The sequence below is a fragment of the Cupressus sempervirens genome, chromosome 10 (genome assembly GCF_028749045.1).
Source record: "Cupressus sempervirens isolate cs-2001-9-10 chromosome 10, ASM2874904v1, whole genome shotgun sequence".
In the NCBI taxonomy this organism is placed as follows: domain Eukaryota; kingdom Viridiplantae; phylum Streptophyta; class Pinopsida; order Cupressales; family Cupressaceae; genus Cupressus; species Cupressus sempervirens.
In genome coordinates, this window is record NC_143127.1 from 915,461,280 (window position 1) to 915,489,175 (window position 27,896).

At 34.0% G+C, this 27,896-nt stretch overlaps 1 pseudogene; it reads left to right on the plus strand.

Moving 5' to 3' along the window:
* Window positions 1-27,896, plus strand: part of LOC149536983 (cysteine-rich receptor-like protein kinase 2) — a 55,252-nt pseudogene that overhangs the window by 25,021 nt on the left and 2,335 nt on the right.

Genomic DNA, 27,896 nt, shown 5'->3' on the forward strand with positions numbered 1-27,896 from the left:
ATTTTAAGTTCTAAAAAGAAGTTCACCAAAGAGATGAAATATTTTATTATTACCTCAAAAAATAAAATTTTATTTTATTTTTTATATCTTGACATAGTCATCCAATTGTCTAGTTGAACGATTGTATTCGAAGCTCATTTTTATTTTTTTTATGTCATGAAATATTTTATTATTACAAAAAAAATTATATGTTCACGTAGTCATCCAATTGCCTAGTGGAACGATTGTATTCAAAGCTCTTTTTTTTTATATGTCATGAAATATTTTATTATTACAATTTTTTTTTAATATCTCGACGTAGTCATCCAATTGCCTAGTTGAACGATTGTATTCAAAGCTCATTTTTTTGATGTCATTATGCGATGTGTTTTAATGACTTAACTATCCTTGGATTTAAAAATATATCTCTTTGCCTTATAAAATATATGATATATCTCTTTGTCTTTCAGGATAAATGCAGGTACCATGCATGATAATGATATTTACATGGGTTAATGAGTTTGACTCAAAAATTACAAAGTTAAATCTTGATAGCAATATCACAACATTTATATGGTCAATGGTCTCTTTTGAACTAATCATTTACGCTAAGAATATTAACTATATAAAAATAATATATCTTTTGCAAAAAGATTTAAAATATATATATTTAATAATCTATTTTCTCTTATTTGATTTGGCAATCTTATATATAAGCAACTAATACTAGGCCATATCAATATTTGTCACTTTAGTTAGTTAATCTACCATTAGTAGTAATGAAGTTTGCAATGATTACAATCGCTAGATGTTTAGTCCTTTTAGTTAGTTTTATCTAGACTATAGTCAAGTTTGTAATGGTTACAATCATTAGATGTGTGTTTGTGTGTGTGTGCGTCGATCTTCCATGTTAACATAGAATTTATCCTTCATGCTTTCAATAAGTAAACTTACCATTTGATTGAGTGATATACATCTTAGGATAAAGAGGATCGTTATAGTATACAACATCCATCCCTAACAAAAGGTTTCATAAATACTTTCATCTCTTAGATTTAATCCTTGCAAGAAGATTCTAGTAGATTAATTGTGTAACTCTCTTTAAGTATGCAATAAATACAACAAGCAATCAATCTATCTTGCAATTAGAAACCTATATATAGTTATTTTTGGATGGTCATTTTTTAATTATTTAAATTTACATTCTTTTTAAGGGACTTGGGATATCTAATATTTTGATTGAGCTACACAGGTGTATAGTTCTAGAGTGATGTATATTAAATCAATTATTTAGTTTCACCTAACCTTCAAACTTCAATTTTGTGAAAATGAGATTTTTAATAAACATTTACCCAATAATGAAATCAATTTTGTCCAATTTGTACTTTTTTATCGATCGTATATTGCTTATCTCATGTTCATCATGAAACCAATTTTGACCAAGAACATGTACCCTTTCATAATAGTAGCACATCACAACTTATTATCTATTTTGAAGCTTTAAGTAATCTAGTACTCCCTTCTCACAAATCTGATAGACAGTGTTATTTCTTCATACACTTCTTTTTTATGCACTATTTGATCAAACAAACCTCAATGCACCATTCATGCACTGCAACTTTCTCATAGTTTGGATATTCATTCACCACAACTTTCTTATAGTTTGGATATTCATGCACCACTTTCACTATCAATTCTCAATCCATCGTCATCGCATGTTTGAACCTTTTTTAGTTAGAAATTAGGAAATTTAACAGTGCATTTACCTTTGCATGTAATGAGGAGATCTAAATTTATGAACTCTAATTTTAATGATAGTTATAATAAAGCGAAGACTTCCATTACTATTTTTAATCAGTCTTTGATTAGTTAGGATATCATACATTTATGAAAACATAGAGGGTTAGTGGTTTGAGAGATTCTTTAAAAGAAAACAATGTAATTCTTTTTGTGCAAGAATAATGAATAAAATTTCAAGTCTTTTATTTTTCATTCTGTTGTAGCAGTGTTCAAGAGTTTTCGTGTTTTCTATAGCAATTGTGTTATTATTATTTAGGAATTGATTAGTGTTGTAGCATGTTTATTTGGTAATTTTATTTATTTAGTTTGTATTGCTAATGACTATCAAATTGGTATTAGAGCCAACATTTGTTGTGGAGTTGAATTAGGTTAGTTGAATGAGGAAGCTGAAGGTGAAATTGGAGAATTATGTTTAAAGAGATGGCAATGATCAACAATTCATCAAAACCTCAAATTCTGATATTTAATAGTAAGAATTATGATATTTTGTTCATAAAGATGAAAACTTTATTTCATTCTCAAGATCTCTAGGATTTACTTGAGAAGGTTTTTGTAGAACCAAACAATCATGCAACATACCAGGCATTGTCACAACAAGAAAAAGATTCATTGAAGTGTAAGTAGAAGAAGGATTGAAAGGAATTATTTTCATTCAACAAACAATGGGTGAGTTTTTATTTTCAAGATTTTCTCAAGTTACCAAATCAAAACAAGCATGGGGTGCCTTAAAAATTGCTTATCAAGGTACAACAAATGTGAAGGTAGCAAGATTAAAAATATTAAGGAGAAAGTTAAAAAACCTTAATATGAATGTATCAGATAATGTAGATGATTTCTTTACTAAAGTGATGAATATTGTTAGCCAATTGAGAACCCAAGGGGAAGATATTACTGATCAAAAGGTGGTTGAAAAGGTTCTTAGAAGTGTATCTAGTAATTTTGATTCAATTGTAGCTTCTATTGAATAATCAAAAGATCCATCCCAATTATTTATCGATGAGCTAATGGGTTTCTTGTTATCTCATGCGTCAAGAGTTAATATAAATAAAAACTCATCTTTTGGGAATTATTTTAGAGATCAAAATTCATTAACAAGAAGAGGAGGACCAAATTTTTGAAGTGGAAGAGGCAGAGCTCAACAAGTGAATATAAATCAATGAGGAAGGAAAAATCATTCTAATTAAAGTTTCAATAACAAAGGATGTGGTAGAAACAAACAGTCATCAAGGTTTGATAAATCTAATATTCAGTGTTATTATTGTAAGAGGTATGGTCATTTGGATAATGAATGTAGGAAAAACTGAGTGGATCTAGATAGTCATAGGGAAACTTATTCAGATGTATCTAAGCAGATCTAGATAGTCATGGGCTAGTTTATTTATTGCATGCAATGTGGCACAAGAAATTTCTATGGATATATTATTTTTAGATAGTGGTTGTAGTAACCACATGACAAGAAATAGAGAATTATTTTCTAATTTAAATGATTTAGTCAAATCTGAAATAAAATTGGAAAATAAGAGCATAGTGCCTATAATTGGAAAAGGTATTACTAATGTATTAGCTAAAAATGGAGAAAAGATGTTTATTCTTGATGTTTATTATGTGTGCGCACTAACACATAATCTTATGAGTATTGGTCAATTAGGTGAAAAGAGGTATAAAGTTATTTTTAAGGATAATACATGCATAGTCTTGGATGGAAATTCTAGAGACAAGTTCATTGCTAAAGTTGAGATGAGCTAGAGTAGGACGTATCCTCTTTAGATCCATTATATTCAAGGACTGACAGAAGCTAACTTCAAGGTAGAAGCCCTAAACCAGACATGGTTGTGGCATTCAAGGTATGGACACCTTCATTTTGATGGCTTGAGTTTATTGCAAAAGAAGAATATGTTAAAAAGTTTGCCTTCTATTACAGTGCATGCTAATGCTTGTGAAAGTTGTATAATGGAAAAATAACATAGACTAAGTTTTCCTATAAGAAGTTCTATAAAAGAAGAGATCTTTTGGATTTGACTCATACTGACATATGTGCTCCTATGCAAACTCTATCTTTGGGAGGAAGCTTATATTTTTCAACATTTATTGGTAATTTCAGCAAAAATATATGGATCTATTTCTTGAAGGAAAATTTTGAGGCTTTTAATAAGTTTAAGGAGTTCAAATCACTGTTGGAAAACAAAAGCATAGTTTTCATCAAGGTACTCATATCCGATAGAGGTGATGAATAAAGTTCTAATGAATTCTTGGATTTTTGCAGATATCATAGGATCAAGAAATACTTTATAACTAGATACATGCCACAATAGAATGGTGTAGTAGAGAGGAAAAATAGAACCATAATGGAAATGGGGAGGAGTATCTCAAAGGAAAAAAAAAAATTATCTAATGAATTTTGGGCTAAAGTTGTTTCTTGTGGGGTATATATCTTGAATATAAGTCCTACAAAGAATGTGAAAGATAGAGTCCCACAAGCAGCATGGAGTGGTATGAAACATTTTGTATCTCATTTTAGAATTTTTGGTGGTGTTGAGTATGTTTTGGTTCTAGTTGAATTATGAAGTAAATTGGATGATAAGAGTAAAAAATGTATTTTCATTCGTTGTAATGAGGACTCAAAAGCTTATAGATTATCTAACCCTATTTCAAAGAATATGATTACAAGTAGGGATGTCATATTTAAGGAGGAAGAAATATGTGATGGAAATATTGATAAGGTAATCACAATTGGAGCACAGTCAATATCTGATGGAGAATAACATGAGGAGCAAGTAGGTCAGCCAAATCAAGTAGGAACAAGCACTCCACAAAGAAATCATAGACAACATCAGCCATCAAATCATGAAAATATGCACACACCAAGAGTAAGTAATACACCTTCTGGAAGAAAAGGTAAAAGGATGAGATGTTTGAAAGAGAAATTTATGATCAAGAGGAAGAGAGGTTGGATTTTGATTCAAATTTTTCATTTTTCTCTTCTTATCCATTGTGTTTTGAAGATGCAATTAAGGAGGAAGATTGGATCAAAGCTATGGATGAAGAAATTGAATCCATTGTAAGAAATGATAGATGGGACCTTGAAGATGTACCTGAAGGTAAGGATTGTATTGGAGTTAAATGGATTTTTAAAACCCAATTTAATGCACAAGATGAAGTTGAAAGGTATAAAGATAAATTGGAACAAAAGCATTTTTCACAACAATATGTTGTAGATTATAATGAAACATTTTGTCTAGTTGCTAGACTTAATACATTTAGAATGGTTTTAGGTAGAGCTGCACAGAATGGTTGGACAGTTTTTCAAATGGATGTGAAATAAATAGTTTTGAATGATTTTCTTGAGGAAGAATTTTATATTCAATAGTCACTAGATTATGAGGTATATGGGGACAAAGCTAAAGTATGCAAATTGAAGAAGGCTCTTTATGGTTTGAGGAAAGCCCCTAGGGCTTGGTATAGTAGAATTGATTCATACATGACAAGTAATGGTTTTTGTAGGAATCTTAATGAGCCCACTTTATACACAAAGATCAACAAAGAATGTTAGATTTTGATTGTATGCTTATATGTTGATGATTTAATTTTCATTGGAAATTTTTTTGTAGACATGTTTAAGAAATCAATAATGGAAGAATTTGAAATGACTAATTTGGGTCTGATGAGATTTTTTTTCTAGGTATTGAAGTTATTCAATCTAATAAAGGGATTTTCATTTGTCAAACTAAGTATGCCAAAGATGTATTGAGAAGATTCAATATGTTGAATTGTAATCCAACACCAACACCTATTTTAATAGGAAAAAAGCTTAGCAAAAATGATTTTGGGTCATATGTTAATTCAACCCTATTCAAGAAACTTGTTGGTAGTTTGTTGTATCTCACAACTGCAAGGCTTGACATTGTGTATGGTGTTAGTTTGATGTCAAGATTCATAGAGTCAGCAAAAGACTCGCATTGGCAACTTGGAAAAAGGATACTCAGATATGTTGTAGGGACAAAAGAATATAGAATTTTGTATTCCAAAATGAATAATTTTACTTTGATTGGTTATTCTAATAGTGATTTGGTAGGTAATATTGATGATAGAAGGAGAACTTATGGAAATATCTTTCATTGTGGCACAGGTGCAATTTCATGGGCATCAAAGAAGTAACTGACAGTAACAATTTCATCAGCTGAAGTGGAATATGTAGTAGTCACATCAGTAGCATACCAAGAAACTTGGATGAGAAGAATTTTAAAGGATCTACTACAAGAACAAGAGGAGTTAATACAAATTTTCTATGATAATAAATTGACTATTGCACTTTCAAAGAATCATGGTTTTAACAAAAGGAGAAAGCACATTGATGTGAGATTTCATTTCATTAGAGAGTTGGTAAACAATGGAGAAGGTCATCTTGATTACTATAGATTTGAAGAGCAGATAGATGATATCTTCACTAAGGCATTATCAAAAGAAACTTTTGTGTATATAAGAGAAAATTTGGGAGTAATTGGAATCAAAGAAATTAAGGAGGAATTATAGATGGTGTAATTTCTTCACACCGCTTTTGCATGCACTATTCGATCAAACAATCCTCCATGCACCGTTCATGTACTACAACTTTCTTATAGTTCAAATCTTCATTCACCACTTTCACTATCAATTCTGCATCCACTGTCATCACATGTTTGGATATGTTTTAGTTAGAAATTAGGAAATTTAATAATGCTTTTACCTTTGCATGTAATGTGAAGATCTAAATTTATGTTCTCTAGTTTTAATGATAGTTATAATAAAGCAAAGACTTCTACAACTAATTTTAGTTAGTCTTGGATTAGTTAGGATACCATGCATTTATGAAAAGATCGAGGGTTAGTGGTTTAAGAGATTATTTAAAAGGAGACAATTTAATTATTTTTGTGCAATACGAATGAACAAAACTCTGAGTCTCTTATTTTAAATTCTTCTATAGCAGTGTAAAGATTTTTTGTGTTTTCTATAGCAATTGTTTTATGGATATTTATGAATTGATTAGAGTTGTAGTAAATGTTTATTTGGTGATTTTCTTTGTTCGGTTTATGTTGATTACTAACTGTTGCCCCACTTTTCACCATGTACCAATTTTGCAAAGTGGAGATTAACTTGTATTGTGTTTAGTTTAGTCAAGTAAGTTGATCCTTTCTTCCTCAAGTGATAAGTACCTCCATCGAGTTTTCATCTTTTCCCTTCTCTCGAATTGTATGGCCGAGTGGGTTTTATTTATCATCATGAGTCTTTGGGGTAGTTTAGGACCTTTCTCGATGGAGATTCTTAAATTGTGTTACTTTAGATGAACTTACTTGCAGCTCATTTTGTTCCAAACATATAGAAAGTTGAACTAGCAAAAAATCTAGTTTCATCTTCTCCTTGGTAGGTTTTTGCACCTTGACGGTGAAACTCCACCAAGATTCACAAATGTGATTTGTGAGTTTAAATGAAGAGAAGCCAATTATGTTATGGATATATCATTCAATTATTGTCATGTTTTCACTGCGGGAACCCTTCGAAACTCACTAAGATGATGAAAAAGGGCAGCAACGAAAAACATAGAAATAGCTTCTCCTCGGTGGGCTTCGAACCAAGAAGTCAATTTTTTGGAAAGGTATTTGTGGAAAGGTAAAGTGGGTCAGTGGGCCCCATATTTCACTTGCGAAGCCAGTTTTATATTTTTTGAAGGCTTAAAGTAAAGTGGTTAGGGTAGAGAAGGTAAAACAAAGGCAAAAGCAGAAAAGTGGAAACCATCTTCTCCTCTGTGGGATTTCTACGCTTGAAGGCAATTTTTTGCATCCAGCGGAAAATCACTCTTGCAAGCATGGTTATTTGACAAATCGATTACAGGAGGCTTAAAAAGATAAGGGAAGCACATTGATCACATTGAGGAAGGTATTCTATTCAAAATTTGGCTGAGCAAATTTTTACTCACAAACTACTCTGTTCTTAATTCTCTGCAGCTTGTTGAAAAATGAGAAAGTAAAACTATAATAAAGGAAAGTAACCGTTGGGCCAACAAAAATAGTGAAAAGAAAAGAAAGAATCCGTTGTTACCTCCACATTTACTAACCTAACAGATTTATCATTTAATTTATTTGTGTTGCGCAGATCTTAAAGATTAACAGGTGGATTGGAGTTTCTATATAGAAATGAACATAATGAATTTTCAAAGTATTGCTTACTTATTTGAACTATTATGCTATTGAGTTGACTATTCATTCCAAAATTCCTATAGTTACGAAGTTCTACACTCTATCCTATTTTGAGTTTTAAGATTTCAAATTTATCTCTACCTCAGTCAAGATGGCAACAAGATTTGCTAGATTTGATGGATTGGGTGGAATCAAGTCTACATGGCAGAATATCATAGACACTTCACTCCATTTCTTTGACATGCAAGATTTTGAAACAAGGTTGAAGACAAAACCAATCCATCCCATAACGAAGAAACTTCAAAGAAGTGGGCTGCTAGAACCAGTAGGATTTCCCGTAGCAGTACAAGCCTTGGAGCTAATTATTGAATGTATCAATCACTATAACCTAGATATGAAGAAAATCTTACTACTTTATCAAAATGTGTTAATCTCAATTGATAGGCAAGCATGAGTCAATTGTCTGCATATTCTAGAAAGAGAGCAGTTCTCTGAATTAACAATTGGAGGAGCTATGTCTGAATTCTCTCTGAAGAAGATGGTGTGGCGAAAAGAGATCATGAGTTCTTGGTTTCGAAAGCCAAGGGGAGCTAAAAGTAAAGTTCCTAAAACCCTTTTTGGCACTGATCTCAAGCCCAAGATTGTGGACATTCTAGTTCTTTTGCATCAATTGAAAGGTGAGGTTGAAGCCCTTAATTGTGTAGAACAATATTTCCTTTTGGTACAATTCATTTTCTTAGATACACAATATGTTGACTAGGCATATGAGGTAAGTGAATGTCTGTCTAGGGCTCTCAATGCAGCTAAGTTCTACAATTTATTTAATATGTCTTCTTTCTTGATATATCTGTTGGCTTCCCTACAATTATGGCCAGACCTTCCTAGAATAGAGAGTTTTCTAGATGATGTAAAGAGTTATTAGTTTTACCCATGCTTGCAATTACAAAATAGTTATGTAGAGTATATCAAATTTAATGAGGCTTTGTAGGGAACTCCAAGGGTGTTCAGAGAGGAGATTCAACCCATAAGAAATGGCAACCATCAATTAATTTGGTAGTTATTTCATCCAATTCTCATCCTTTTCATATTTACGCCTTGTAGTTTTTGATGAATTTCTCTTGAAGCTACCCAGATATTCAGACGACATGATTGTGCTCATTGAGATCATGAGACAAGCAATCCAGGTGAATGTGTTGAGCGATAGTTCAAGGAAAAAGGGATACGAATTTCCCATAAAAGTTGGGGCCTATAGTTGTGAGTCCCTACTAGATGCCAAAAACATGCTCAAGGCATTCAAGAACAAGTTCAAATTAGAAGAATATGAAGTGGTGAGGCCTATGTTTGACACAAATAGGTATGCCAGAGATGTACTTCAAATTGGAAGCATGATCAAGCATGTTACTATTGTGGAAGATTATTGCGCGGATTGTAAAGATAAGTTGGAAAGCTGAGATCTGGATTTTGCTAGATTGACAGTAGATCAAATAAAGACATATGGCATTAACTTAGATGTGGAAGGGCTAGAAGATGATGGGAAAAATATGTATAGTAATACATACTTGACCAAATTGAGAAATACTCCAATCAGTTCTGAGCCATATGTTGATATGGAAGAAGACCTTGATGTTATGATGCCCCAGATTGTCAAAAGAACTAGAAAATGGGTCAAGTGGACAGCAAAAAAGGGCTAGAGTAGAAGCAAAACTACTCAAGCTTCTCCAACCGCTGCTACTCCCACCTCTTCTCAAAGTGGCACACCTAGTGTTTGAACTATGGCTCCTCAAGGACTTGCTCAATCTATAGGAGGAGGTGACCAACCCCCGGAGAAGAACATTTCAATAGCTCCAACTTGCCAAGGCAGTCCTCTACCAATTATTGGAGTCCTAGCTAGCACCGAAGAAAAGCGGACTGAAGAGCCGAAAGATGGTGTTACTGCTCCAGTTTCACCTCCTCATGTCACTGCTCCAATTTCACCTCCTCATGTTACTACTCTAGTTTCACCTCCTCATGTTACTGCTCCAATTTCACCTCCTCATGTCACTACTCTAGTCTCATCTCCTCACATTACTCCAACTCCATCTCCTCATCATAGCCCTGGTCCATCTGCAAGTGCTCCCCTTTTGAAGCTAACCGGTTCCCCCATTCAGATAGTAGAGATCAAGGATGAATAGAGTAGTAGCAGTGAGTCCACTGAATTTGACGAAGCTACAAGGAAAACTCAAGAGGAAGAGAAAGCCCCGAGTTCTTCTAGGCTTCTATTTCAAGATCCTAAAAATCATTTTTTACAACTACAGTGGCACTGACTCCAATGAAGAAGAAGATTTTAATTATAGAGTCACTTGGGGCTACTTCTAAAGTGATTAGTACAGAGTCCTGGCTAGAAGATACCTTAGAAAGGAACAGATAGAGGAAAGAAGAGAGCATCCATGCAAAGGATACTATGTATCAAGCAGTTCGCTTTGGGTCTATAATAGTGAAAGCTAAGAAGTAGAAGATTTTATCAATACTTGGGCAAGATCCAGAAACAAGACACTTAACAATGGAGGTAGCAAAGACAAACAAAGTAGAGAGAATTAAGGACATGACACCCGATGATTTCACTCTACATTTGATTGATCTTGGAGAGGCTAGACATGATAACAAGGTGGGCCTATCGAGATCAAGTAATTAGATGATAGAAGAATAATTGGATAGCCTCAAATTGTCAAAAATCAAGATGAAGGCCAAGATTGAAGAATTGAAAAGATTTATTGGGCAGTTAGTTGTCCCATTGGCAACCATTACTAGTGTGCCTACTACTAAGAACCCCACAGTAGAGGAGGTGCAAGCTTTCATCTCATAGTTTTTGAAAGATAGGCATTTTGGTCAGTTCAGAAGAGAATGGATTGAGAAACTCAATACAGATGGAATTGCTTTGATCCATCAAATTGGAAATGTTATCCTTCGATTGGAAACTGAGAAGGATAATATCATATCTAATCAAAATACTTTGGCGGCAGAGAAGGCAAGATGTGATGCATGTATTTCTCTCCTGAAAATGATCATCCAAATGAAGGCAAAAGAGGTTTTTGAAGCAAAGATTTTGAAAAAAGGGATTAAGCCTCTGTTCGAATGGCTTCAAAGTATGCAATTTATGTTGGAAATGATTCAAGAGGTTGAAGATAGACTCAAGGAAATAGGGGAAAAAGTGAGGAAGACTCAAGATAGAGCATTCAAACTCATGTGAGGATTACACATTGGCCCACAAACCAGTGGGCAAGGGAAATCTCTCATTGGGGTAGAAGTAATGAAAAACAACTTCTCCACATACTTGAGTAATCTATTTGGAATGACTTCAAGCAACAAAAATAGAGTGGTAGAGTTGTAGACACTTGTGGATATGTACACGTGACTACTAGAGAATTGACAAGTCAGCTAAATGTAGTGAAGGAGTTGGCTCGAGAGCACTCTAAGTGGCTCTTAAGATTCACTAATTTACATGTGCCTAAACCACAAAGAGATGATTCCAATTATAGTTGCTGCTAAAGCATATAGAGAAAAAAACTAAAAATAGAAATAAACTCAAGTGATTTAGTTGACACTCCCTTTTCATTTTCTGATGTAAATTTTGCAAATTTTGTAATGCGAAAAACTGCCATCTTGCCATTACTCATCCTGAGAAGATGAAATGATTAAAATTCCTATTGTAACGGTCATCTCTCAATTCTATATGTATGAAGTTGAATGATTAAGGAAAGGTTGGCAAATTTAGGTGTAGGATACTTGATGTTGCAGAGTCAATTGAAGAGTATTTTCTAACCATTATTTCCTGTTCTAGTAAGTTGATAGTTGCTAATTAGTTGATTCTTTCTCATAAACTAAGTTATAGTAGGAAGGAAAGGATTGTTTCATTCCCTTGTTTCGAGGTTGTGAATAAACCCAGTAGGATGTGTTGTGAAATATTGAGAGAAGGACTCATTAGACCTTTTTTTTATTATTCCGTTTACATCTCTATTAATAGTTCTTGTAGATTAGTTGAATGCTGAGTGTATGAATTCATAAGATGTTTGAGTTCTATCATTTGGTTCATAGACTAAAATTTTACCCTACCTAGATTAAGTTATGCTTAGGCTTAATCCAGTTTGCCTCTTTTGCTCTCAAGTTAAGAGCGCACCCTGTGTTAGTTTTAGGATCAAAACATAATTCATTGCATATTATTCCATAAGGGAGCTGTACCTACCAATTCAAAGATAAGCCAATAATCAGAGAATGGCTTTTCAACTTTTGTAACCAGATATTGTTCATGATTTGGGTACTAAAAGTCATATTCTTAAGAAAAAAGGAAGGACAAATCTATTTACCAACACTAACAAAATCAAACTTTTTTAATTTATCTTACTTCTATTCTTTTGAGGTGTCAAATCGCTAGTATACAACTTGAAACATTCTTCTTCGAAATTAATAACCTGATCAAAATACATGTATTATAAGCCATGTAGTTCCTTATTTAGATGACCTATTAATCATAGGTAGCTGTCCAACATCTATTTCTGCAATTAAAGTTTCTTTGCATGACATATTTTTCATGATAGACATGGATCAACTACACTTTTTTCTCAAACTTGAACTTAACCAAAATGAATCAAGCATCAATATTTCTCAATTCAAGTGTTCAAGAGATCTCCTAGCTTAGTTTCACATGAGAGATTGTAATCCATCATGTAAACCTTTCCTATCAGGCACAAATCTTAGGAATATAAATGGGGCAAATGCACCAAGTTGTTGTCCCAAAAAGATGACACACAACTCAAATTTCTAAATTTATAAAAGCATGCACGTGCTTTCGCTTGGGCTTTACAAGCCTAGAAGATTGTGGAGCACAAAGCAAAGAATGTGCACCCTTTTTAAAAAATCTATAAATGAGTTGCAAACCCATAGCCCATTGCATTTTCCCTTATTTCTTTGTACCAGTTTCTTCTTTCCCCTCAACATCATGCACACGGTTTGTGGAATTTGAAGAATTTCCTCATTCTCCTCCTCAAGATGCCTCCTCATTGCCAAAGATCAAGATCAGGATCGTCAAGTATGTTTTCTACTCTTCTTTTTACATTGTTCTATAAGTTTTGGTATTGTTTTGTATGTTTTTTAGTTTTACTTCAAATTTTTTTATTTATTTAAAATGAAATTGTTTTCTTATCAAGAAATGTGAAAACCTCACCCTAATCAAAAAAATCAAAATGAAAACCCTCCACAAGAAGAGCAAGAAATTCCACAACCTCCACCAATTGAAAGATCTCCTCCTGGGACCCAAGACAATATAATGAATGAAATAGAAAAAGTGAAAAATTAATTAGAAACAATAATTTTTAAGTTGAAAGCTTGCAGGAAAATTAATCCTATGAGAGCACAATTGACATACTCAATTGCGTTCATTATGAGCCATGTAGCTTATGTTAGTGGTCAATTGGATATTTGGCATGTTAATAGAGAAGAACAAAGAAGATATTCTGCAACCAAATTATCTTACAAAGATGCAAGAAAGAAGTACATAGTAAAAGGTAGGATATGTGCATTGTTTAAAAAGCCTAGATAACAAGACACTATTTAACATACAAATAAAAGGTTCCCAATTCATTGGTGCATACATGATGATATTAGAAATAACTTTTGGGATAGATGGTGAATGATTTGTGATGCCCCACTGTGTAATAATCATGAGGTTCCAATGTATTTCAAAAAGAAATTGTGTTGTCAATTTATCCTTGGGGATATCCCCAATTATTTTGATATGTTAAATTCTTAGGGTAGAGGTGGGGAGGAGAAGAATGTCGTGACCCTAAGGTAGTTAGGGAAGCTCTTGTCAAGCCACATGATGAGCATGTGATTATTTCTTAAGTTGTGAAGGAACATGTAAAGACCAGTACTCTAGGGACTATCAATTCTTTGAGATAGACCCTCATTCATTACACTAGTCCATTACTTGAGGAGAAGTCTCCTTTGCATTGCAATCACATATGCACATCATGTAGATCCTTATACATGTTTTGCAGTCATATTGGAGATAATATGGATGATGGGCTAGTCAATGATGAGTTTTTGGGTGACACATTTGGCATTGAAAAATATGTAAATTATAATTATAATAAACTAATTTGATCACATTTCATATGTACAGGGAATGACTAATTAATTAGCATATCTTCACATTGTTCAAAATTCAAGGTAAAAGTGTTGATAGACCTAGTATAAATTTCTTGGCCCCATTTTGTGTCGTATTGACAAGTTGAGATGTATGTATCTATATAATTATTTAAATAATACATATACTTGTTAAATGATCATATGAAGAATTGAATTTTTTTTTAATCCATGTGGATTAGTTCTGTACTAGATCATTGACATTCACAAGGGACTCGAGGCCTAGGACTGATACGAGCTTCTTAGAGGTACATTTGTTTCATGTTAATTTAATTCATTTGATTATATTTGTTTCATGTGTCATGTTACATGTAAATTTTATTATATAATTTGTAGTTACTGACATCTAAGACTCCTAATCTTTGCTAGTCCATCAAATGTGGAGTTGCTACCATGAGTACTAGTTCAAAGCCATTGATTGAGGTATGAAAGAGTTTTCATAGTTTTAGTTTTTACTTGTAATAGTCAGTATTGAAATTTCAAATGGTACTTATAAGTATAATCAAGTGATTATATTGAGTGAATTTTTGTAGGGCCTTGTTACTCTTGATTGTCTGGGAGCCTTTAAGGTGGATGTATAGAGTAAATGTTTTATGATGGTAAGTAAATAATTAATTTTATGTGTACATATATTTGATTTTAATGTATAATAATTATTGATTAATATATACTTTATTTGTATCAGCTCTAGTTAGAGACGAGCCTAAACAAGAGGGCGAGTAAGCACGTAAGGAAGACTCCATCATCCCCATCATCTCCCTCCATGCAATGACCAAAGACCTATAGGGATTTTTTTCCTTCCCCTCATGGATAGGAGAAGATAGAGGGATAGACACACATGTATAGGAATTAGTGGACATATATCTTGGATTTTATGTAAGTGGATGTATTTGACATACATTTGATGTATATATGACATTTTATATTTGATGTATGACATATATTTGATGCATGACATTATTAGACTTATGAAATTATTGGTTATCATAATTTATTATATCTTTGTTCATGTACGACATTATTGGTTATTATAATATATTGTATCTTATTTCATGTATGACATTATTGGTTATCATAATGTATGTTTTTTATGTTTTAAGTATTTCATGTACTTCATTTTAATGAAATTTGCATCCAAAATTATGCAAATTGCTCACACCAAAAGCTGGTGGATTCCCAATAAGAAAACTTTTAAGGAAAACTACATTTCCCACCTTGCTAAGTATCTTCAAAGACTCTTTCCAACTTGGTTAAAACACTGAGAAAACTTTTACCCAACTTCACAAAACTACTTGATCACATTTCCCATTCAAGACTTAGGAAGCAATAAGGGAAAAATGAGAAAATTTGAGAAATGGATTCTAATAAATTTCTTGCTTCAATCTAACCACTTAGAAACTTCAAGGAACACCTAATCATGATGTTTCTACCACTGGTTTACTCTCCTAACATGTATTTTGCAAAATTTCTCTTAATAGGTCTGATTGCCCTTATAGCCCTTTATGTGGTTTTGGGAAAGAAAATTTGTGTTTCTTTGTTGAAATTGGAAAACAAAATAGTTATTTGGATACCCTTTTTGAAGTTACAAAAACCCTCCAAAGCTTCAACTCCCCAACATACTCTTGAACCTATGCAAGCTTCACAAGCCTAATTAGCCAAATCAAGTATGGAACACTGGGAATGTGAACCTTGAAGAAGAAATGACAAAATGGAGGATGATAATATAGTGGCAAGATCAAATACAATGTTGACAACCAATTGGATAATGAGTATCAAGAAATAGATATATGAGAGACAAGAAAAAATAAAAATACCATTGAGAGTTAGGCACTTGAATTACAAGAACATGAGGGAAAATTCAAGAAGGAAAACATAGAAATTTAGTATCTAATTTGCAACCATTAGTTGATTCATCAGACCCATTTGTTGGATACAATTGTTCAAATTGTGTGTTGTCTTTGATGTCACATAAATGTCATATCAGTCATTAGACAATTCTTACCGAGCTTTCAAGGTAATCAAAGAAATTTAGTTCTTACCGAGCTCACTCGATCATCAAAGGGAATTTGGTAAAAGAAGTTCTTACCTAGTAAACTTGGCAGGCAAAGGATTTTAAGGATATTGCAATGTTAACCAAGTCAACAAGGTTAACTCAATAAATTTTTGGAAGTAGTATTTACCGAGCAGGGTCGACCAGTAAAGGATTTCATTGTTTTATGAAATAACATTTATTTGTTTAGAGTAATATTTGTAGCCGACTGATGTATGATTTATTGGTAAATATAACATGTAAATGGACTGACTTGAGAATCTAAATGGTATAAGTAAGAGGTCAAGTTGCGAATTCTAAGAAGTATGAAGAGGAAGTATGAGAAGTTAATGTGATATGAAGACTGATTTTTGTGAAAGTTAATTTGAAGGATGATCAGAGATCATTGAGGAGCAGTAGAGCCATATTTGATCAAGGAGGATCTAATGATGTTGAATAGAGACACGTAGCCAGCAAATTCAATTGCATCTTATTCAAGTCAATTCATTGTTGCTTTCTAACCATTGTAGCAGTGATTTCAAATCTCTTAACAAAGTTAGTTTAATAGCCATTTTGTAAATCCTCTAACAAGGTGACAGTTCAGTTGAATTATTCTAAAGACCTCTACCAAGGTCACTCCTAATAGGGTGACAAAAATCCTCTAATAGGGTCACACCTAATAGTGTGTATTGTAACCTTTAATAGGGTTGGCTCTTAACAGGACTCACTTCAGAACAATGAAAAATTGGTGGCTAGTTACTTGGTGGTTTCTCTCATATTGGGTTTCCATGTTAAATCTGGTGTCTCTTGTGTTCATTTTATTTAACTTTTACATACATATTAATAACTATGAATGCTAAATGATCAGTAACTAGTTAACCTACTGAGTTATAGTATTCCTGCATTATTTATTGAGTATCAGTAGTAAGTAAGCATTATAGACATCTAAGGGATTTCTGAATTATTTTGGGATAACTGATTCACCCCACCCCACTCCCCCTCTCAGTTACTCCTTCTATAATTCCAACAATTGGTATCAGAGCCCTTAGTGCTTGTAGGAAAAGATTTCAAGGATCTAAGCCAAAGGTGAGGATGTCTTATAAGAGGGAAATTCTACGACTTAATAGGGACAGCTTCTTAGCATGGCAAGGGTTGATGAGACTTCATCTAGCTTCTATTGGAGATACAGGACTGAAGTACCTTGATGAAAAATATGCAAAACCTACTGGTGCATTATCCGTCAATGATATTGCTAAAAAGAAGACCCACAATTATATGATGATAGATATAGTATCTGCTCTGAGTTATGAAGAATTTGTTGACATCAAGAACTGCAAATCCACCTTTGAAATGTGGAACAAGATGAAAGAAATCTGTGGGGGAGAGGATAATGTAAGAAGAGCCAAAGCAGAAAGCCTAAGCAGACAATTTAATCAAATGAGGATGAGAGAGGATGAAAAGATTGCAAAATATGTTGAAAGAGTTAAAGCATGTGTTAGTGCAATCAAAGCATCTAGATGAGATATCAAGGAGGAGATAGTTATAAGTAAAGTTCTTAGAACTCTACTTCCCATTTATGCAATCAAAGTCTATGCAATTCAAGAAAGAAGATGTGAAGAAAATCATAAGATAAATCTAGAAGCCATAATTGGAAGATTGACTACATTTGAGCTAGACAACTATGAGAATTATGTTCTACCTACCAAAAGCATTGAATCAGCATTTGAAGCCAAGCTTTCACTGAAAGAAAATGGAAAAAAGCTAAAGGATCCTAAATCAAATAGTGATGACGAATCATAATAGAGTTCAGATAGTGATCTTGAAGTGGTTGAAGCTTTGGTAGCTAGGAAATATTAAAGAGGCAAAGGAAAATACAAAGGTAAGGTTTCTCTAATCTATTTTTTTTGTAAAGAAATTGGACATATTGCTGCTAGGTGCCCAAATAAGCAACACAAGGATGAGAACAAAGGTCACAAGTACAATGGAAAGAGAGACTTCAAATCATTCAAGGATAAAGGTAAGAAAACATGTTTTATAACTAAAGATTCTAATGATTTTGATGATGAAGAAGAAGATGAAATTGTCTACATTGCTGTGAAAGATGAGTCTGATAATGATGAGGAAATGATACTTATTTCTCATATGAGCATAAAGGATACATGGATCATAGATAGTGGCTGTTCTCATCACATGACTGGTGATAAAACTAAGTTTGAACACTTTGAAGACTATGATGGTGGCAGTGTAAGATTTGGTAACAATGAACCTTGTTGTATAAAAGGAAAAGGAAGAATCTCACTAACCAAGGAACTTGTATGTGATAATGAATATTGGGTAGAAGGACTAAAGCATAATTTGTTAAGTGTGGCACAGCTACTCAATAATGGATTCAAAGTAGAATTTATGCATGGAAAAGCAAGATTGTTGGATGGCAAAGGAAAACTGATTGGATCATGCACTCAAACAAAAGGTAGCTTATTTTATCTTGAACTTGGTGAATGTTCATGTTTTATTGCTCAAATTGAAGAAAATTGGTTATGGCATAGAAGGTTGTGTCATGTAAACTTTGAAAAATTGGTAAAGATAAGTAAATTCAAGAATGTAAGAGGCATTCCTAACATCAAGAAACCTGAGATTGGTCTATGTAAAAATTGTCAAATTGGAAAAATACGAAAAACTAGTTTCAAGAGCAAGAACTATCAGTCTGAAGAAGTTCTAGAAATTGTGCATATTGATCTCTGTGGACCCATTGGCATTGAAATTTATATTGGTGAGAAATTTTTATTTCTTTTTGTTGATGATTATTCAAGAATGATGACTATCATGTACTTAAGACAGAAATTAGAGGCATTCAAAAAATTCAAATGGTATTTAGCCAGAGTTGAAAAGGAAAGAGGCAAAAGACTGAAATGTTTAAGATCTGACAAAGGTGGTGAATTTGTTTCACATGAGTTCAATAAATTTTGCATTGAAAGAGAAATCAAAAGATAGGTTTCAACACCAGGAACACCTAAAAAAATGGTATAGCTGAAAGAAGGAACAGATCTATCATGGACTGTGCAAGAACCCTAATGATTGAAAAGAGCATTGCTATCAAATACTGGAAGGAAGCTATCAGCACTGTAGTTCATACCTTAAACCGAGTACAACTGAAAAAGGACTCATTCAAAACACCTTATAAGTTGTGGTATGGCTACAAATCCAATGTAAGTTATCTAAAAGTATTTGGAAGCAAATGTTACATTTTGAAAGAATCTAGAAAAGGTAAATTTGATGTAAAGGGTGATGAAGGAATATTTTTGAGATATTTTTGCAAAAGTAAAGCATATAGATGTTTGAATCTGTCTACTCACAAAATGATAGAAAGTGCACATGTGAAAGTTGATGAGTTCATAGAAAAATTTGAAGAAGAAAGCAAAAGGGTACTTGAAGACTATAAGAGATTTGTTTACATTGAACCAGATACAGTACCAAGTATACCAGTTAATCAGGAATCCTCAACTCTAGAGTCTTCAGTTACCAAGTCACAGGAAGTTCAAACTAAGCTAATGCCTCCTGAGTTGCAAGAACCTGAGTTGCAAACAGAGGCTACCAAATGAACATCTACCAAGCCCAAGCAACCGGATCTAGGACAGGAAGTTAAGATGCAGAAGGATAACAATGGAAGTCACTCAAAAGGCAAGGAGCCTGTGTTAGCCAAGTATGTCAGAAAGCATCATACACCTGATCAGATCATTAGAGACAAATCAGAAGGAACAATGACAAGATGTAAGTTGAAAGGCACTTGTTTACTTGCTGATTTTGAACTTAGAAATGTCAAAGATGCACTAGACAATGAAAGTTGGATTGAAGCTATGAATGAAGAGATAGAATAGATAGAGGAAAACAAAACATGGACTCTAGTACCTAGACCCAAAGACAAGAACATGATTGGAACAAAGTGGGTATTCAAAAACAAACTAATGAAGATGGTAAGGTATCAAGGAACAAAGCTAGACTAGTATGCAAAGGATACTCTCAAGAAGAAGGTGTAGACTATGGAGAAACTTTTTCTCTTGTTGCAAGATTGGAAGATTTCAGAACCTTACTTGCATATGTTGCATTCAAAGGATACAAAGTCTATCAGATGGATATCAAGTCAGCATTTCTCAATGGCATATTGGATGAAGAGGTTTATATTGAACAACCTAAAGGTTTTATTGATCTAGACAAGAAAAGCATGGTCTGAAAACTGCATAAAGAATTATATGGTCTAAAACAAGCCCCTAGAGCATGGTATGAAAGATTGCATAACTACCTTATTCAGATTAGTTTTCGAAGGACTAATGATAATAGTAGTTTGTACATAAAGAAAGGACTAGATAATAAGATTGTTTTAGCAGAAATATTTGTAGATGATACTTTGTTTAGTGGAAATTATGATCTTTGAAAAGAATTTTCAGAACAAATGAACAAGGAATTTGAAATGTCAATGTTTGGTGAGATCAAATTCTTTGTTGGTCTTCAAATTCAACAAAGTAAGAATGACATCTACATCACTCAATCTAAATACATCAAGGAGATACTAAAAAAGTTTGGTATGGAAGACTACAAACCAGTTGGGACTCCTATGTGTACTGGATTGAAACTTACCAAAGATGATGAATCTGAGGAAGTAGATCAGACATTGTATAGATCTATGATTGGAAAGTCACAATATTTAGTGCACACAAGACCAGACATTGCCCTTGCAGTAGGGATTGTAGCAAGATTCTCAATAAAACCGAAAGAAAATCACATGATGGCAATCAAAAGGATCATGAGATACTTAAAAGGAACTGAAGATTATGGATTATGGTATAAACTTGGAGGTAAACTAGATTTAAAGGTGTTCATTGATGTAGATTGGGCAGAAAATATTGATGACAAAAAGAGCACAAGTGGAGGAGATTTTTTTCTTGGAAAAAGGTTGGTTTCTTGGACAAGAAAAAAGCAGAATTGTACATCTCAATCCACAGCAGAGGCTAAATATGTTGCAGCAGCAGTAAATTGTTCAAACATTGTGTGGTTTAAACAATTATTGGAAGGTATGAAGCAAGAAATCAAAGAACCAGTTGTTATGTTTTGTGATAACACAAGCGCAATTAACATCTCCAAGAATCCAATGATGCATTCAAAAACCAAGCTTATTGCCATAAAATATCACTTTGTTTGAGAATTGGTGCAAGAAAAGGAAATAAGATTGGAATATATGCATATAAAGGGACAAATTGCTAACATATTCACAAAGCCTTTACCTAAGGATGCATTCTTATATCTAAGAGGTAAGTTAGGGGTCATTCCCCTATCTGAAGCTCACTAAAATACAATTTTAGTAATGCATCAACAGAAATAGAATTGAAGATCTATCAGTTGATGCAGCAAACCAATGAAGACATTGCATATGAATCAGTACATCAGGTACAATATTATTCTTTTTTTTTCAGCTGTCTTTGGCATGTGTTGTCAGAGAGGGAGAATATACTGTCGTATCTTTCTAAAATTTGCAAAATAAATAAGATTTTATGCAAGAGGGAGAAATTATTATGAAAGAGGGAGCTTTGCTATATTTTAAGAAGTGAAGTATTTTGTCATTAAAAGACTTGTTTTTCAAAATTCATCCCTCTATGACATGTTGTGTTGCCAACAATGCCAAAGAGGGAGATTGTTGGATACAATTGTTCAAATTGTGTGTTGTCTTTGATGTCACACAAATGTCATATTAGTCATTAGATAGTGTCTACCGAGCTCAGAAGGTCAGCAAGGCAAAGGACAGTGTCTACTAAACTCAGAAGGTCATCAAGGCAAAGGACAATGTCTACCAAGCTCAGAAGGTCAGCTAGGTAAAAGACAGAGCCTACCGAGCTTAGAAGATCAGTCAAGCAAAGATGGAGTTCTTACCGAGTTCACTCGGTCATCAAAGGAAATTTGGAAGATACACTTCTTACCGAGTTTTCAAGGTAATCAAAAAAATTTAGTTATGATCGAGCTCACTTGGTCATGAAAGGGAATTGGCAGAAGTAGTTCTTACCAAGTAAATTCAGTTGGCAAAGGATTTTAAGGATATTGCAATGTTAACCGAGTCAAGAAAGTTAACTCAAGAAATTTTTGGAAGTAGTATTTACCGAGCAGGGTCGGCCACTAAAAATTTCATTGTTTTATGAAATAACGTTTATTTGTTTAGAGTAATATTTGTAGCCGACTGATGTATGGTTTATTGGTAAATATAACATGTAAATGGGCCGACTTGACAATCTGAAAGGTATTAGTTAGAGGTCAAGCTGTGAATTCTAAGAAGTATGAGAAGTTGATGTGATATGAAGACTGATTTTTGTGAAAGCAAAATTGAAGGATGATCAGAGATCATTGCAGAGCAGTAGAGCCATATTTGATCAAGGAGGATCTAATGATGCTGAACAGAGACTTGTAGCTAGCAAATTTAGTTGCATCCTGTTCAGGTCAATTCATTGTTGCTTTCTAACCATTGTAGCAGTGATTTCAAATCTCTTAACAGAGTTGGTTTAAGAACCATTTTGTAAATCCTCTAACAAGGTGTCAGTTCAGTTGAATTGTTCTAAAGACCTCTAGCAAGGCCACTCCTAACATGGTGATTAAATTCCTCTAACAGGGTCACACATAACAGTGTGTATTGTAACCTTTAATAGGGTTGGCTCCTAACAGGGCTCACTTTAGAAGAGTGAAAAATTGGTGACTAGTTACTTGGTGGTTTTTCCTATATTGGGTTTCCACGTTAAATCTAGTGTCTCTTGTGTTCATTTTATTTAACTTTTGCATACATATTAATAACTATGAATGCTAAATGATTAGTAACTAGTTAACCTACCAAGTTATAGTATTCCTGCATTATTTATAGAGTATTAGTAGTAAGTAAGCATTATAGATATCTAAGGGATTTGTGAATTGTTTTGGGATAACTAATTCACCCCCTCTCCCCCCATCAGTTACTCTTTCTATAATTCCAACAACAGAATGGTTGGAGACTTTTTCAAATGAATGTGAAATAAATAGTTTTGAATGATCTTCTTCAGGAAGAATTTTATATTCAATAGTCACTAGATTATGAGGTATATGGGGACAAAGCTAAAGTATTCAAATTGAAGAAGGCTCTTTATGGTTTGAAGAAAACCCCTAGGGCTTGGTATAGTAGAATTGATTCAAACATGACAAGTAATGGTTTTTGTAGGAATCTTAATGAGCCCACTTTATACACAAAGATCAATAAAGAATGTTAGATTTTGATTGTATGCTTGTATGTTGATGATTTAATTTTCACTGGAAATTTGTCTATAGACATGTTTAAGAAATCAATAATGGAAGAATTTGAAATGACTAATTTGGGTTTGATGAGATTTTTTTTGGGTGTTAAAGTTATTCAATCTAATAAAGGGATTTTCATTTGTCAAACTAAGTATTCCAAAGATGTATTGAGAAGATTCAATATGTTGAATTGTAATCCAGCACCAACACCTATTTTAATAGGAACAAAGCTTAGCAGAAATGTTTTTGGGTCATATGTTAATCCAACCGTATTCAAGAAACTTTTTGGTAGTTTGATGTATCTCATAGCTACAAGGCTTGACATTGTGTATGGTGTTAGTTTGATCTCAAGATTCATGGAGTCAGCAAAAGAATCACATTGGCAACTTGGAAAAAGGATACTCAGATATGTTGTAGGGACAAAAGAATATGGAATTTTGTATTCCAAAATGAATAATTTTACTTTGATTGGTTATTTAATAGTGATTTGGTAGGTAATATTGATGATAGAAGGAGCACTTCTGGAAATATATTTCACTCCCGCACAGGTGCAATTTCATGGGCATCAAAGAAGTAACTGATAGTAACAATTTCATCAGCTGAAGTAGAATATGTAGTAGTCACATTAGCAGCATGCCAAGAAACTTGGATGAGAAGAATTTTAAAGGATCTACTACAAGAACAAGAGGAGTTATACAAATCTTCTATGATAATAAATTGACAATTGTACTTTCAAAGAATCATGGTTTTAACAAAAGGAGAAAGCACATTGATGTGAGATTTCATTTCATTAGAGAGTTGGTAAACAATGGAGAAGTTTGTCTTGATTGCTGATGATTTGAAGAGCAGATAGTTGATATCTTCACTAAGGCATTACCAAAAGAAACTTTTGTATATATAAGAGAAAATTTGGGAGTAATTGGAATCAAAAAAATTAAGGAGTTATAGATGGTGTAATTTCTTCACACCGCTTTTGCATGCACTATTCGATCAAACAATCCTCCATGCACCGTTCATGCACCACAACTTTCTTATAGTTCAGATCTTCATGCACTGCTTTCAATATCAATTTTCCATCCACCGTCATCACATGTTTGGACATGTTTTAGTTAGAAATTAGGAAATTTAATAATACATTTACCTTTTCATGTAATGTGGAGATCTAAATTTACGATCTGTAATTTTAATGATAGTTATAATAAAGCAAAGACATCCACTATTACTTTTAGTTAGTCTTGGATTAGTTAGGATACTATGCATTTATGAAAAGACTGAGGGTTAGTGGTTTGAGAGATTATTTAAAAGGAGAAAATTTAATTATTTTTGTGCAAAACAAATGAACAAAATTTTGAGTCTTTTATTTTACTTTCTTCTATAGTAGTGTAAAGAGTTTTCTTGTTTGTTGTAGCAATTGTATTATTGATATTTATGAATTGATTAGTGTTGTAGTGCATGTTTATTTGGTGATTTTCTTTGTTCCGTTTGTGTTGATTACTAACAAAAACTAACTTTTTTGTTTATCTTGGTTCTATTCTTTTGAGGAGTCAAATCGCTAGTATACAACTTGAAACATTTTTCTTCCAAATTAATAACCTTATCAAAATATATGTATGTAATTGTGATCATTATTTTATTCTTCTTACTCTTCACCTAACTTTATAAAAAATCATATCCTTGTAAAGAAGCTAAATTCTAAATTCATTACTTTTGAATAGTACATATTGGCCTTGACATTGTCTGAAATATTGCAATTGAATGAGGATATTCTCTATGGAAAATAGGGTACGTTTTTTTTTTTTTTTTTGAAAAAAGAGGGTTAAAAATTTATTAAGACAGAAAGGAATACAAAAAGGAGAGCTCAACAAGGAGCTCGATCTTGAGCAACAAGATCATCAAATTCTTGCACCATCTCAAAGGACAATTGCCTCCTATCCCTAATATTCCAACCCGGATCATGACTAGATGCTCATTTGGCTAAACAATCAGCAGTTCTATTCCATTCATGAGGAATATACATGAACCTAATGAATTGAAAAGAGGAAGAGAAGAAAAGAATTTTTTTAACAACAGTGGCCAGCTGCCAACTAACATCCTTAAGCTCTTGTGAAGAAAGCATGTTCACGACCACCTGGGAATCAGACTCACAAATAATCTTACTCCATCCCCACAAGCAACACTGTTCCACAGCATATAAAATAGCCTGAGCTTCCATGAGATTGTTAGTATAATCACCCTTATGAATTGAGAAGAAAAATTTAACATCCCCAGAACTACAACGAGTCACTCCGCCAATACCAGTTGGACCAGGATTCCCACAGGAAGAACCATCAATGTTAATTTTCAGAACTCCACAGGGAGGAGGAGTCCAGTGCCCATACTGGTTAACCTGACCCTTCCTCTGATGGTGAAGCTACCTGGACATAGAAAGAAACCTATGAGCTGCAGCCCCATCCTGCAGATGAAAATTGAGGTGATTACAAATAGCAAGATCAACCAGATCCATACCCCCATCAAGCTCACACTTCACAAGAATAGTTTCCTGAAGAGAATGTGATATTTTCCACCAAAGATGCAAAATACCAAGCCGAACATCTTGGAATATGCGACGATTCCTCTTCAACCAGATATGCCAAAGCATAAAAGATGGGCCAGCAATCCAAGTAGCATGGAGAAAAGAAGACTTGGAGGGAGCAGTACCCAAGCGGGCCCAGAACTTAGGCAAAGAGGAAGCATGTCGACAAGAGCAACCCCAAGTGCTCCACCAAAGGTGCCATATCTGAGTAGAATAGGAGCAATGGAAGAATAGATCGGAGACAGACTCCTCTCCATTACCACACAAAACACAATAACAGGGGCCCTGAAATCCACGTTTACAAAGATTATCCCAGGTAAGACAACGGTTGTGAGCCACTAGCCACATGAAAAAATTGCACTTGGACCAAGAAAATTTATTCCAAACTTGCTTCCACCAAGGGACCTCAGCATCCCCAAATAATTGTCTAGTTATCTCTTGATACCCAGCAGAGACATGATATTTACCAGACAAGGTAACACCCCAAGCCAAAACATCTGGACCAAGCAAAGAAGAACACTCTCTAGAGGCCAAAATTTGAGAAAGCTCCTGACGATTCATGTCTGTACCTCCAGGAGGCCAATAAGAAGAATGCTTCCATCTGTAACCAACAACAGGTCCCAATTGATAAGGAGTCTTGTAATGAGCCACTTTATCCCATCTAGCGCCAAGAAAAGAGTCACAAAAAGGCTGAAGATGAGGGTATATGGATAAAATGGAAGGGAATCCATCCCAAGCATCAGACCAAAACAAAGCCTGAGAACCTCCTTTACATATCCAAAACAGACCCCTCTTTACTAACATCGCACCTGTCTTCAAAGTATGCCAAACCATTGAGCCACGACCTTCAAGAGGAAGTGCAAAAACAGAGCGAGGATCAGCACCATGAAAATATTTATGAGTGATAATACGAGCCCAAAGTTGATGTTGTCTAGATCACCATCGCCAATAAAGTTTAGCAGCCAAAGCTTGACTACTCAATAGAGCAGATCGAAGACCAAGACCACCCTCCTTTTTAGGCCTACAAACAGTTGCCCAATTAACCAAGCTCCATTTAGTACTACGCAAATTACCACTCCAAAGGAATTGCCGAGAAAGAGAATCAAACTCCTTGAGAAAGTAAATAGGTGCAGCGTGAACCATGCTTCGATAAGTAGGAAGAGCTTGGATAACAGCTTGAAGAAGAGTAACCCGGGCAGCAGTAGAAAGCCATCTATGAGTCCAATGATTTACCTTATCCTGAAGCTTGGTAATCAAATTTTGCCAGAAGAGACATGGCTGCCTGAAAACAGCAATAGGTATGCCAAGATAAGTCAAAGGAAGTGATCCTATCTGAAACCGTAGGATACCAACAATCCTGTGCTGAATAGAATCAGGAGTGTTAAAAAAGTAAATGGAAGATTTGTGCTCATTAACTTTTTGGCTTGAAGCTGCCAAATAAACGTCCAAAGCATGTCGAAAGGCTTCAGCTTCCTTGATCCTAGCAAGACCAACAAGAGCAGAATCATCAACAAATTGAAGATGGGAAAGAGAAAGTAAGCCATTACCCCACCGCCAGCCTTGAATAGAATTTTGGGACACCTGATGCTTAATGAATCTGCCCAAGCCTTCAACCATGATGATGAATAGATATGGGGAGAGAGGGTCACCCTGGTGGAGGCCTCTAGAAGCACCAAATAGTTGAGAAGGTTGACCATTAATAAGAAAAGAAAAAGAGGCAGAAGTAACACAAATCATAATCCAACTCACCTAGTCAGAGCTAAATCCAAAAGAAAGTAGAATACTCCTTAGGAAGCTCCATTTAACTCTATCGTAAGCCTTAGCCATATCCAGCTTAACAAACATGACTCTCTCCCTTGAAGTAGCCATAGAG